This window comes from Herpailurus yagouaroundi, unplaced genomic scaffold (assembly GCF_014898765.1).
Source record: "Herpailurus yagouaroundi ecotype Mexico unplaced genomic scaffold, PumYag 28, whole genome shotgun sequence".
Lineage (NCBI taxonomy): Eukaryota > Metazoa > Chordata > Mammalia > Carnivora > Felidae > Herpailurus > Herpailurus yagouaroundi.
This window is the reverse complement of record NW_024412376.1, coordinates 5735512-5748185: the sequence shown is the minus strand read 5'-3', so window position 1 is coordinate 5748185 and position 12674 is coordinate 5735512. Positions and strand designations below refer to the sequence as shown.

General features: G+C 47.2%; 1 protein-coding gene across 4 annotated transcripts in view; it reads left to right on the top strand.

Annotated features, from left to right (window-relative positions):
• Positions 1–12674, top strand: part of PLEKHA2 (pleckstrin homology domain containing A2) — a 75940-nt gene that overhangs the window by 19261 nt on the left and 44005 nt on the right. The window contains exons 1-2 of one of the 4 annotated variants that reach the window (XM_040453943.1): positions 92–364; positions 718–812. The exons of 1 other annotated variant lie outside the window; for it this stretch is intronic. The gene's annotated coding sequence lies outside the window, so the exon portion shown is untranslated. Of the gene's footprint in view, positions 1–91; positions 365–717; positions 813–12674 lie in introns of those variants that run through there. 2 more of the 4 variants (XM_040454179.1, XM_040454034.1) reach the window with 2 other exon arrangements.

Sequence of the window (12674 nt, the reverse complement as noted above, 5' to 3'; positions counted from 1 at the left end):
AGCCTCCCGGGCGCCCCGCCCCCGCCTCCTCCGCGCAGCCCGCGGCGCCCGGCCGCGCCCCCTCCCACCCCACGGCGCCCCGGCACCCCTCTCCTCCCCCGGCGGGCTCGGCGGAGCATTGTACTCACATCCGGGGCTGGGTTTTGCTTTAATGCGAAACGTAATTAACCCGGAAAAAAGAGCCGAGAGACAAGAGAGAAGGAGGGGTGGGGGTGGGGGGAGAAGAGCGAGAGGAGCGAGAGGCACCGAGAGTTTGGCAGCGAGATAAAGAAATCCCCCGAGAGCGACGGCCCGGCCGGCCGGAGCGGCGCGTCCCACCCCGATGTAAACCACCCTGCCCGAGCCCCGGCCGCCGCACGGCGGGGTAAGTGGGGCGCCCTGGCGGGTCCGGGAGCAGAGAGGCGCAGAGGGGCGCGCGGGGGCCGGCGGGGCTGCGGAGCATGGGGAGCAGGAACGCGGGCGGGGGCGCCGAGGGCGCGCAGGCGGGGGCTGGGTGCGCCTGTCCTGGTGGCTGACGGCGAAGGGAAAGGTCGCCGTGGCCCGTGGGCGCCTCCGGCAGCCCCCGGGAAACCCCTGAGGGCAGCCCCTCCTCCATTTTTCTGGAGCATCCGGGGTGGCCAAGGTCGCCACCGCCAGGGGTCGGGCTGCGGGGGTGGGGCCGCGCGGAGGGGGGTGGGGGCGGGTGTTCTGCTGAGCTGCATTTTCTCACGTTTGCAGCGGCGAAACTTCTCTGCGGGTTCTGGCGCTGGAGCACCGGCCTCGCAACGGCTGCCCTGGCTGCGGGTAGGGGAGGAAAGCGGAGAACGTCCCAGGCAAGTCCCGTGGGCTCGGACTGGGCCAAGGATCCTCATTTTTCTCTTCCCCTATTACCTTATTACGTGACAGGCCTACAGTGCTCCCCTAGGGAGATCCCTTCCTTTCCACTGGGTCCAGCTCGGGCCCCCGGGCTTCTGGAACTCCAGGCTGTGGGGGTGACTTGAAGGAAAACTGTCCTTAGATCCAAGTTCGGTGCCAGATTGGGAAAGCACCCTAGAGAGAGCTGTCTCTGGCTCTCACTAACTTCTTCCTCACCTTACACGCTTCCCTTTTCTGCTCTAGTTCTGAAGACTGTTACTTCATCAGATTAACAACAAAAAAATAACAAAACCCCAAACCAAAAGAAAAAAAAAAAAAAAAGATAAAGGAGGAGGAAAGGGAAAAAAGAGGCCGTGCAGGAAGGAAAAGTGTACAGGCACCTCCAGAGAGGAGGCGCGGCAGGGCCACCTCCACTTGGGCCTTACACATCTCCTCCCCCAGGCCAGCCCTCCCCCACACCCCCAGCCTTTTGCCTGAAAGTTTCCTTCCTTCTTAGCGAGTTTGGGTTCAAGCCGAATCTCCCCCCTGTAACTCCGTCTCCCGTTCCTCCTCTTTGCTTTCTTTAGGACTCCAAATGGTTTTTTTTTTTTTTTTTTTTTTCAGAGGAGAGTAAACAGCAGAAAGAGGGAGGGGAAAGCATTTTACCAGGACACCAGCTGTGGCTCTTGGAGGCACCTCAGCCCGCTGAGTGGTGGTTTGCACTGGGGCTGAAGTTCCAAAATTGTACTCCTGTTCCTAATATATCTAAGTCAGCCCCCTTTTCCCTCCTTTCTGGAGCTTCATCGTTTTTCTTTGGTGTCAAAGCCTTCAGAAACAGTAAAGCCAAAAGTCTTGAAAGAATAGAAGTGTTTGTGTTCTGTTTCACGGTTGCACTCAGTTGACATTAAATGGATAGTAAGGATAGGAAAGACAGGAACTAAACCCAGCCTCTGTCTTCAGGGAGCTTGCAGTCTGATGGAAGACGCAGGCTGTACATGAGTGCCTAAAATAGAGATCCGGGGTGCTTTGAGAAACCAGAAAAGGCTTTTTAAAAAGCATCCTCATTTCAGATACTTGTCTTCTCCATGTGTGCCGGTGAACACACAATGACTTTTGCCATACGTTGGGCAGCCCAGTGTATGACATCTCCTGGGTGCTAAGCCAAATGTTTGTTGAATGAATGAATGGATGAATGAATGGCTGCAGGTACATGAATTGCTTGCACCTGTCCAGTTGGAAGGGAAAAGAACAGTGTGGCAGTAACTCAATCCCGTAGAGATTTGGTTCACCAAGCTGGCGCATGAGGGTTTCCTCTGATGTTGCCTTTAGACCTTGTCTCCTATTTCTAAGCCTTTCTACAGGGTGTCTCTGAGGCCCCTGGTGGTGTTCCAGCTAGCTAATGATGGGAGCCCTGCTCACCTCACAGATGGGGGTAATTAATCACCTAGGTTTGATTTGGAAACCGGCTGCTCCTTGGTAGAGAGTTTGCAAGCCTGTCTTTTCCCTTGTCGGTGCTTTCTTCTCTCTTCTGTATAAGGAAGTAGGGCCTGCATCTTGTCATCCTAGTGAGCCGAACCATATTGCGCTCGGTATTTTAGCAACATTAAAATAAATCCTGGAGACATGCAGGTTTTGGTTGGTGCCTACCTCTAGAGAGCTTCTGTGAAAGTGGGACGGGAGAAGTATTAGTTGTATCAGTCATATCATCCTGAACAGCCAGCCCTCCTGCTTGCTTGCTGGGTGTTTGCTAAAAGTGCTGGAACACTGTGAAGTAGCTCCAAACAGCAGGGGCATGGTCTTCATTGTGTGCACCCAGCTGGCCCTTCATTGATTTCCTCTCTTCATGAGGCCAGTGGACAGGTGGGGGATGCCCCTGTCAAAAGGCTGGAGTGCCTCAAGTTGGATCTTGCTGTGCGCCACAGTGCAGTAAATACTTCTGATTCACTGAAGTTACTGTGGCTTATTCTGGCCCATGTAGTCCCGGGCTTGGAAAAGAGCGTCCGGGTGCTGGTACACTGGACTTCCCCACCTCTTCTGCCTTCCTACTGTGAGCAGTCTCGGTCGCCTTACTTTCAGTTTTCCATCTGTCTTAGTGAGTTGGATAGGACTCCTGCAATCTAATCTGTTAGGCTTTGGAAAGGAAGGAAGCAGAGCAAATATTGTAGTGTGACAGCCTATGGGGAGAGGAGAATCCTAGCCCTGCCCAGTATAAGCCCATCACTGAGCCAGGGAATGGGACAGGGTGGGGAGATAGGGCTGCTGAGAGGTGGGAGGGATGGGGTCCCTTCCTTCCTGTTCCAGGAGCGGGTGCAGCGGGACCATAACTGGAAGACTCCATTGACCTTTATTCCGAATCTTGGGTTGCTCCGCTCTCCCCTCCCCTGGCCCCTGCTGTGAAGCCCATCCAACCTTTTAGGCTTTATAATTTATCTCCTTTGTGAAAGCCCCTTCTCTGTTGACTGAAGTGACTGGAGAGGATTAAAAGCTGAATCGAGCTCTTTCACTGTGGAGGTCACAGCCTGCTGAGGCAGGAGCTCCTAACACTGCCCAGTGTGGGCAAAAGGCTTTCAGCGTTGGGCCTGTGGTGTGCCTTTCTGCCCACAGAGGCTGGCAGCTGAGATAAAGAGGGTGGGAAGCTAGGTCCACTTGTCCTTACACTCTTGAGAAACACTGTAGTTAAAGGGCAAAGGCCAGGATTCGCTGCCCGATCATCTAGGACTTAAATTTGGCCATCTACTTGCAAAGGGGCTCTCTCTCCCCGCTTGTGATGCTTCTGTAGGCGGAGCTGGGAGGCAGGGTGGAGTCCCTTCCCTGGAACCTGATCTTCGCAGGCTTGGGTTGTTAACTTTCAGGGTAGCCTGGCCAAGATGGAGTCTGTGGATCTCTTGGATTGTTTCTTTAAATTCTCCTGAAGAATTTTAGAGATGTAAACTACGATGGTTCTTGGAGTAGAGGGAACAGTAAGGGAGGTTTATGCCTTTCTTTGAGGGGGATCCCTTTCTCTTGACATTTGCTTTTTGATATTGGAGGGGTAGAGACGGCCCGTGCAGCTGCCTGCCCTGTAATAAGCAGCTCTGCGGTAGTAATGGTAACCGTATACTACTTGTCAGGCGCTTAAGCAGTGCTTACTCTTTACCAGAACTCCTGTTAAGCACTTTCACACATTATTTTATTTAACCCTCACGGCCACCTTTGAAGTAGGTAAAGCGATTCTCTCCATTTTGCAGATGAGGAGAAGAGTTCAGTGGAGTCTGCCTGACTCTAAAACACGTGCTCTTTCACTTCACTCTCCCACATTGATGGACAACTGAAATCAGCATGCCCTTTTTAATGGTCACCTTCGTGCAAGAGTTTGGTCAAATGCACTCAAATGTAAAAGAGTTTAGTCAAATGTACTGGTTGTTGTCACCTGCACATCCTCTTAGCCACACCCAGTCCCTCCTCCTCCCCACCTTCTCTTTAGACGGGCTGAGGCCATTTACAGTTTCCCCTGGCACTTTGCAAAAAGGCTAGTAGACAGAAGTAATGATGTTGCCTTTTCATTTTTCTACTGCCTTTGTTTTAGCGGGTCAAGTTTTAAATGAAGATTTCAGCTCCCGATTCCTGTTAGGAAACCCTGCAGTGAAAACTGAAATAATTGTGTCTTCTAAGTGGGTGGGGGAGGGGACTGCCACACTTCTGAAAGTTGGAGATCTCCGTTTTTATTGGCTAACTTATAAACCAGGTGTGGCTGCTCACCTACCTATGCCTGAGATCTCTGGTGGAGCCTTGGGCCACCGGAAGGCCTTCGTTTCCTCCTGGCTGCAACGGCCACATTTTCTCTGACCGTAGATGAAGTTGCTGTTAAAAAACGTCATGACTGTTTAAAATGTTTTTGTTGCTTTTGGCATCTTGATTGCGGTGTATCAATGTTCAGTTTCTCCAGCCTTTTCCCTGAAAATTTCCCCCTTAAAAATTCCTTCTTGAGTGTCTTTGGCTCTCCCCTTAAAGTTATAGGGTCCAGGAGGGTTTGGGCTATCTGTGTCATGTGGGCACGTTTTCTTACCCCTCTGTTGCTGTGGATGTTTGCTTTTTTCACTTCGCACTTCTGTTGGGAACATGCTCTCAGTACATTCCCTTCTCTCTCACATGACTCTCCTGCCTTCAGACTATTTGGAATTTGTTCTTAGGATACATTCAAAATGCAGTGATAGTTAACAAGAGGAGATAGATGCTCCCACACTTCCTAAGTTATAATTTTTGGTCCATTCCCAAGGATGAAACAGCCCTGCTTGTGTCTTGCTGTTATCGTGGTTTTTACCCTCCCTTGGCATTGGTGAAGCTGCACAGGACACACTTAACTGTGCTGCAGATTTAAACATAGGTGAGCTCTGTACTGATGGCCCATGCGCGTTCTAGCGATAGTGGAGTGACTGCTCATAACCTCCTCACTCTGGTTCCTGTCTGCTGTATTACAGTCCCCTGAGACCTCTGATGTCATTTCCCGATAAACTTTCTCCTGTCGAGTTTAGCAATTGCCTGTTGGTATCCCTCTCACTCACCGGGACGCTGCTATCTCCACCTTCCAACCTAGCAGGGTAATCAGACAAGAGATGTTCTACTGCATATGCCCCACCACATGTTGAGAAACACCATCCTGACTTTCTCGGGAGCAAAATCCCTGAAATTTCCCTGTGCTGCCAACGCAAAGTGATGTGAAAAAAAACCTCCAAATTTGTAAAATAAAGTGATGTTTTTTTTTTCATATTTGAACTGTCAGAGGTCGTTTCATAATGGGGACGATACTATTTGAGGTTTTTATCTCTATTATCACTTTCTGTCCCTTTTATCTGCTTCGAAAGTGTCAGGATGGTCAAGCAGATGAATCTCCCTTACTTCACTCCGTTTTTTCCTGTATCTCCAAACTGCACTAGCGATCTTAAAAATAAGACATCCAGGGGCGCCTGGGTGGCGCAGTCAGTTGAACGTCTGACTTCAGCCAGGTCACGATCTCGCGGTCCGTGAGTTCGAGCCCCGCGTCGGGCTCTGGGCTGATGGCTCGGAGCCTGGAGCCTGTTTCCGATTCTGTGTCTCCCTCTCTCTCTGCCCCTCCCCCGTTCATGCTCTGTCTCTCTGTCCTACAAATAAATAAACGTTGAAAAAAAAATTAAAAAAAAAAAAATAAGACATCCAGTAGAGCAAATTACAGCTTTAATGATGTGATAGCTCTATAGCTTTTTTAAAAGTTTTTTTTTAAATTAATCTATTTATTTGAGAGAGAGATTGGGGAAGGGGCAGAGAGAGTGGGAGAGAGAATCTCAAGCAGGTTCACTGCTGATAGTGTGGACCTTGGTGTGTGGGGCTCAGTCTCACCAACCTGAGTTGAAATCAAGAGTCAGATGCTTAACTGACTAAGCCACCCAGGCACCCCTATAGCTTTTCTTTTAAACATAAATCTATTTATCCATCTCTTCATTCATCTATTTAGCCACTTATTTAAAAAATGTCAGCCCTGTCTTCTAAGTTTCAAGAAGGAAAATTCCACTAGGGGTCTTTGTCAGGGTTCCTTCTTCATTTTCCCAGAGCACTGGGCATGGTGTGGCTTAGGTGCTATAGCAGTAGAGGAATATAGTTACTCATGTGGGTGTGAATACTGAGTTGGCCTTAAGGACAGGGGCTTCTCTTATGGAGACCAGAGAGTAAGGAACCAAACCTGCAGGGGAAAGAATGAGCCTCTCTAAGAGGATGTTGCAATAGTAGATAAGAAACCCAAACCCAGCTAGTTTGGAGAGTGCCAAAGCCCTCTGGGTAGGTACCTGGCTCTTGGGCAATTGTGATGCATTGTGCTTTATGAGATTTAATACTTTGGGGCACCTGGATGGCTTGGTTGGTGTGACTGTTGATCTCAGAGTCATGAGTTTAAGCCCCATGTTGGGTGTAGAGCTTACTTTAAAAAAAAAAAAAAAAAAAGACTTTGAAACACCAAAAGGTCCCAGGAAAGCTATAATTGAGGCAAGGTTTTGTTTGTTTGTGGAATCTGGAGACTTGACAAATTTATTCTCAGCTTCAAAATTTATACACTCGGGTCAGGGTGTGTGTGCAGTTAAATAGCTTTCCCACCTGCTGAATAAAGGGGAGCACACATTCTCGGTAGAATATTTGGAAGATTTGGAAAATACACAGAAGTAAATAAAATTCACCCATAACCCATAGATAAGAACTGCCAATATTTTGATGTCTATATGTCAGTCTTTTTCTATCCAAATATAGAAATACAAAAATAATATTTAGGGGATCGAGATCATATTCTTTTTTCCCCCCAAGTTTATTTATTTAGTTTGAGAGAGACAGAGAGAGTGTGAGCAGGGGAGGTGCAGAGAGAGAGGGAGAATCTCAAGCAGGCTGTGTCCTGACAGCGTGGGACTCAAACTCATAAAACTCATGAAACTCAAACCCGAGATGATATTCTAAGTCATATTATATATTTAAAAAATTTATGGTATAATGAGTTTCTCCCTGATTTATTTAAAATTCTTTGGAAGCATAGTTTTTTTTAATGATTCTGTAACATTTCCGTATGTGAAATGTCCCCTAATTTAATTATCCCCTAATCATTGGGACATTCAGGGCATTTTCAACTTGTTGTTATTAGAAATTCTATTACAGCTGTCATTTTAAATATTTTAATCTTTTTTTAATGTTTATTTTTTTATTTAAAAAATTTAAAATAATGTTTATTTTTGAGAGACAGAGTGAGTGGGGTGGGGGGTGCAGAGAGAGAGGGAAACACAGAATCCAAAGCAGCCTCCAGGCTCTGAGCTGTCAGCACAGAGCCCAACAAGGGGCTCGAACTCATGAACCATGAGATCATGACCTGAGCCAAAGCCAGACACTTAACTGACTGAGCCACCAGGTGCCCCCAAATTTTAATCTTTATTTGCATCTTTATTTATTTGGATCCAATCCTAGAAGTAGAATCACTGGGTCAAAGGGTCTGAACATATTTAGCTCTTTTGTTATATATTGCCAAATGGCCTTCCACAAAAGTTCATGCTCTTGTCCTGGGTGTGTAAGAGCCCTAAGAAATCTTTTCAAGTAGATGACGTTTGTTTCCAGCAGCACTCTTCTCTTTACATTCTTAACCTGCTAGTGCTTCTGTCTCCCATTGGTGTGTGTTCTTTTTCCTTAGGGTGTTGGTCACAGCTGTCTCTTATTTTAATCAGCCTGATAAAGATGTCAGTTGCCTCAATTCGTAGGGGACAGTTTTATTCTTGGATTAAACATTCTCCAGTAATGGAAAGTAAGACATTGAAATGGTCAGTCAAGGAGATATTTTAGACAGATATCTCCCAGTGCCCTTCACCTCATCTAAAGGTAGAAGGCACTTGAATCTTCTAATGAGCTTCATTTGGTCAACTGCAAATGTTGGCCAGCAATCTTGATTTAATTGACATTAACCCATTTTCTGTTGCTGGTCAATGGGTAACTCCATGCAGTTCACTTTTTGCTCAGTCTCACTTTTACCACAAATTAAATATTTAACATATTTTCAACTGCAGTGCATACTTAGGAACTTGTATACTGAAGAAATCTGGATCATATAAAATTTTCCTCTTTTTTTAAAAAACATTTATTTACTTTGGGTGGGGGAAGGGCAGAGAGAGAGGTAGAGTGAGAATCCCAAGCAGGCTCTGCACTGTCAGCGCTGAGCCTGATGCAGGGCTTGAACTCATGAACTGTGAGACCATGACCTGAGACAAAATCAAGAGTCTGATGCTTAACCGACTGAGCCACCCAGGCACCCCAGCCTCTTTTCTATTTTACTTTTCATTAAAATGCATTATTCAGTTATTTGGATTATGGGAGGGCATGTTTTGACTTGGTTTGATTGTGTGTGTGTGTGTGTGTGTGTGTGTGTGTGTGTGTGTGTGTGTGAGAGAGAGAGAGAGAGAGACAGAGAGAACACACTATTGTATGTACACATAATTTTGATTTGCATTTAACAAAGTCTAGGAAGGAAGATGAAGCAGGAAGCAAACGTGAAAAAAATGTTCAGCCTCACTAGGCATCATTATATATTTAAAACTAGCAACAGTTTAAAATGAGAACATCCAATGTATATACAATTCTAGAGATGGTAACGATATATTGCTGACTGTGATGTAAACAGAAAATATTTTTAGGAAGTAACTCTGTAATAGATCTCAAGAATTTTAAAAGATCATTACCTATGACCTAGTCGTATTATTGCTTGGAAATTATGTATGCTGTGTCCGTGTAAAAGGAGAAAGAAAGCATGAAAATAAGAATTTTAACATTATTTATATAATGAAAAATTGAGTATAATCTGTCTGATCCTAGAGAAATGGTTAAGTAAATTATGGTAAATGCAGTTCAGTAATGTTATGCAACCATTAAAGGCAATTGTTATAAAGACTATGTAGCAACATGGAACATGTTTATGATATAATTTAAAAATTTTAAAAGGCCAATTATGCGGATAGGGGCATGAAAAAGCTTGCAAAAGTGAAAATGGTTGGCCAGAGTGAATTTTTTTAAATTCCAGCATTGTTATGCTCTGAGTTTTGCACCAAAAATTGGAAAATTCTAGGGAGGTTTGACGTGCTTTGGAAAGAGGCTACTGAGTGGAGTGGAATTGAGGTCCCTTCCTCTACAAATATTCTATACTTTTTGTCACCATTGTGTTGTGAAGGCTCAGAAGGTACTAGGTTTCATTATGCTACTAGAGCAAAGGCTTCATTATGCTACTAGGGCTAGTCCGGGGCAGGGGTATCTGGTGCTGCATCCCAGCAAGAACATTTGGCATGTTGTCCCAGGAGGTGGGGAGAGAGTCATTGTCAGGGTGTGGGGCCCAGGACATGGGTTGGGGGTAACTACTGGGATAAAGCACCCTCTAAAAGTACCCCCACCTGTAGGTTTACACCAGAGAATTTGGATTCAAATGAAATTTAAGATAGCAAGTGATTTTAGAGAGTCACAAAATGGGCTAAAACCATATAATTGGAGAAATGTTGTGAGAGAGAACATTACAAAGCTTTGCCTTGGTCTTAGGGGGGGAATTTGGGGTGACTGTGTGTACATGTGCATCAGGGTGTTTTTCTCCCCTCATGAATCAATTAGTAGCACTTCCGTTTCTCCCCTCAGTGCCCACTTGTTGGGGCTGCGCTTGGGGTGGCTGAGATCACTCTACTGGGGGGGGGGGGCTTTCCAGGAAAAAGAGGAAGAGCCAAGGGGACTTGCAAGATGGTGGTGGCAGGTTGAAGAGTAGGGAGAGGGGACTGGGGGTTTGGGAGCTGCAGACTCCCTGTACCAAACCTTAGCCGCTGTTCTGACAAAGGATTCACAAATGGGGTCAGAATGAACTGACAGAGGACTGGGGGTTAGGACCTCAGGTTTGTGTCTGGTGCGCCATCTTGTGAGTGCGTTGTCTCTGTGTGGGTCGGCTAGTCATAACATCGTTTACACATGATGCTTGCTTCTCCTGCAGCCCATCCTTTCTCCTCACCACCCACACTCTCGATGAGCTCCATGACTCAGCTGCTTCCCAGGACATCTGAGCAGCTTTTTTTTCTGGCGATAAAACCATAGCCAGGAGACATAACCAGAATCCTTTTTGTTATCCTTCTTTTGGCACATGAGGATCCTCTCCCACTCATGGATCATGTCAATGGGAAGCCCCTCAACAAAAGTAGACTGTTGGAGGATTGTAGAAAGAGTGCCTTCCCTAGCCTGTGACCTGAGAAAAAGACTGGTACTGATGAATCCTGTAGGCTGAAAAGGGAACATTTGAAAGCCAGCATGAAGTTGGATGCTGTGCTTACCAACTGGGGCTGGAGACAGTCGGCTTGGTTATCCCACTGCAGTTTATAAGCTTTCTCTTAGAGATGTTCCAGGAGTGGCAATAGTCCTGACACCCCCCCCCCCACCGGAAATTCTATCTCTGTGACTAGGCTGCCACCAAGGGAATTTACCGAGTTTTCCTGGGGGTTGGGTGAGCTCCCTCAGGGAGCTGTGCATGGGACTATGCATGGGATGCCTGGGTCATCCTAGCCTTTCTGCGTGGGACTCCGATTTTCCCGATTCTCTGGGTGGTGGGGAACTGCATCCTGTCTCAGGGGTGTGCTCCTTCCCAACCAACACCGTCTCCCGTCTTTAACTCAGCGTTTGCTAGAAGACTTGAAATTCCTCCTATGGTGCTTGTTCCTGACTCTTGGCTCAAGCCCATCACTTCCCCTTTCCTGACCTCACGCTCGCCCCACTGTGAAACGGGAGCCGGGGTGGATGCTCAGCTCAGGAAAGTGCCGGGAAGCAGGGGTCTGGCTGCAGGCACCTGTGACAGACGTGATGCTGTTTCCACTTCCTCCACTTCTGCTGTACTTCCTTCTCCTCCACCATCTTTTAAAACCCTGTCTTTCCACTTTTTATCTTCTCACCTTCCCTTTTACTTCTCCTTTTCTTCCCTTTTAGCTGTGCTGCTTCATCTTTGTCTTGTTTCTCTGCCTGCTGTACTCTTTTGTCCCCCATCATTACCCATCAAGTGGCCGTTGGGTCCCCTGTCATCTGTCCCCATTGGGAATTTGGGCTGATCTTAACCCGCAATCAAGGATTTACTGTTCATTGGTGTCCTTGTGTGTGTCGGGGGAGGGGGGAGGCCCTTTCTTCTTGGGGCAGCCTCTCCACACTGCAGGGCCCCCTGTGGGGGTGGGAAGGAGAGCAGACCACACTGCCAGTAGCTACCCTTCGAATGAGCCTGATCTTGTGGGAATTTGGGACTGGCCTACCCTGGGCCTGCACCACTATGGGTGCAGCATCTTGGTGGCTTACTCGCTGATCCAGTGTTGTGGTGCAGGCATGGCCGTAAGCCAGCCAGCTCACCACTTTGCTTAGGGCCCTGGTGGGCTTGGGTCATAGTGAGGTTTGCTTGTCAGAGCCAAGCAGGACCCAGTGGTGGGTGGTGTTTGTTCTTGAAAGTCAGAATGTCACATGGCGTTTTCTGGCTCTTGTGTTCCACCTGTGCATCCGGGTTGGGCGTAGCTGCTTGTTGGAAGGCGCTCATCCTCTTTGGGGAGGAGAAGAGAGCTCCTGCCCTTTTGTCTGGTTCTTTGGAGAGTCAGAAGGAAATCATGAGGAGAAGGGAGTCCGGCTTGAAGGCAAAGCTTGTCTCCCATCATCAGAGGCCTTGTTGGAATCTGTGACCGTGCTCATTGGTTGGAGCCTTCTTCTGATTCCTCATTCTTTCAGTCATAAGTGGCCTTTGGGGAACAGCAGAGTGAAGTAAGTGAAGCTAGGGCTGAGGGATGTGGCCCTGCCACAAGGCCCCATGAGCCCCTCAGATTTAATTCCTTAGTACCTTCCTGGAGCTGGAGGGTTTGCTCTTTGTGGCTGCATTCCTGGCAAAGTTTTATGCAGGTATTTGAATTGGAGCTTAAATCCTTTCTGAGTTTCATTGTGTATAAAATTGGGTTATAACCTACTTTACAAGGCCTTTGTAAAGGGTCATCATAATGCCTAGTGTTCGTAAAATGCTTGATGTGCATGGGGCACTTAATTCTCACCAAAATCTTATGAGGTGTAGGTACCACTATTATCCCCATTTTACAGGTGCAGAAACTGAGGTGCAGAAAGATTAAATAGTTTGTAGTCACACAATTCATGAGTAGCTAAAACTGGAATTTGAACCCAGGCCCCTGACCCGAAGTCTAGGCTTATATCCTCTTTTTATGTGTAAAGTTGCATAAGACTCTGCTCAGCACACAGTGGGCCCTCAGGACACTTAGTTGAGTACATGTTAATGAATTTTGATGGCTGCTTATGGAACAGAATTGATAGAGGTTTCCAGG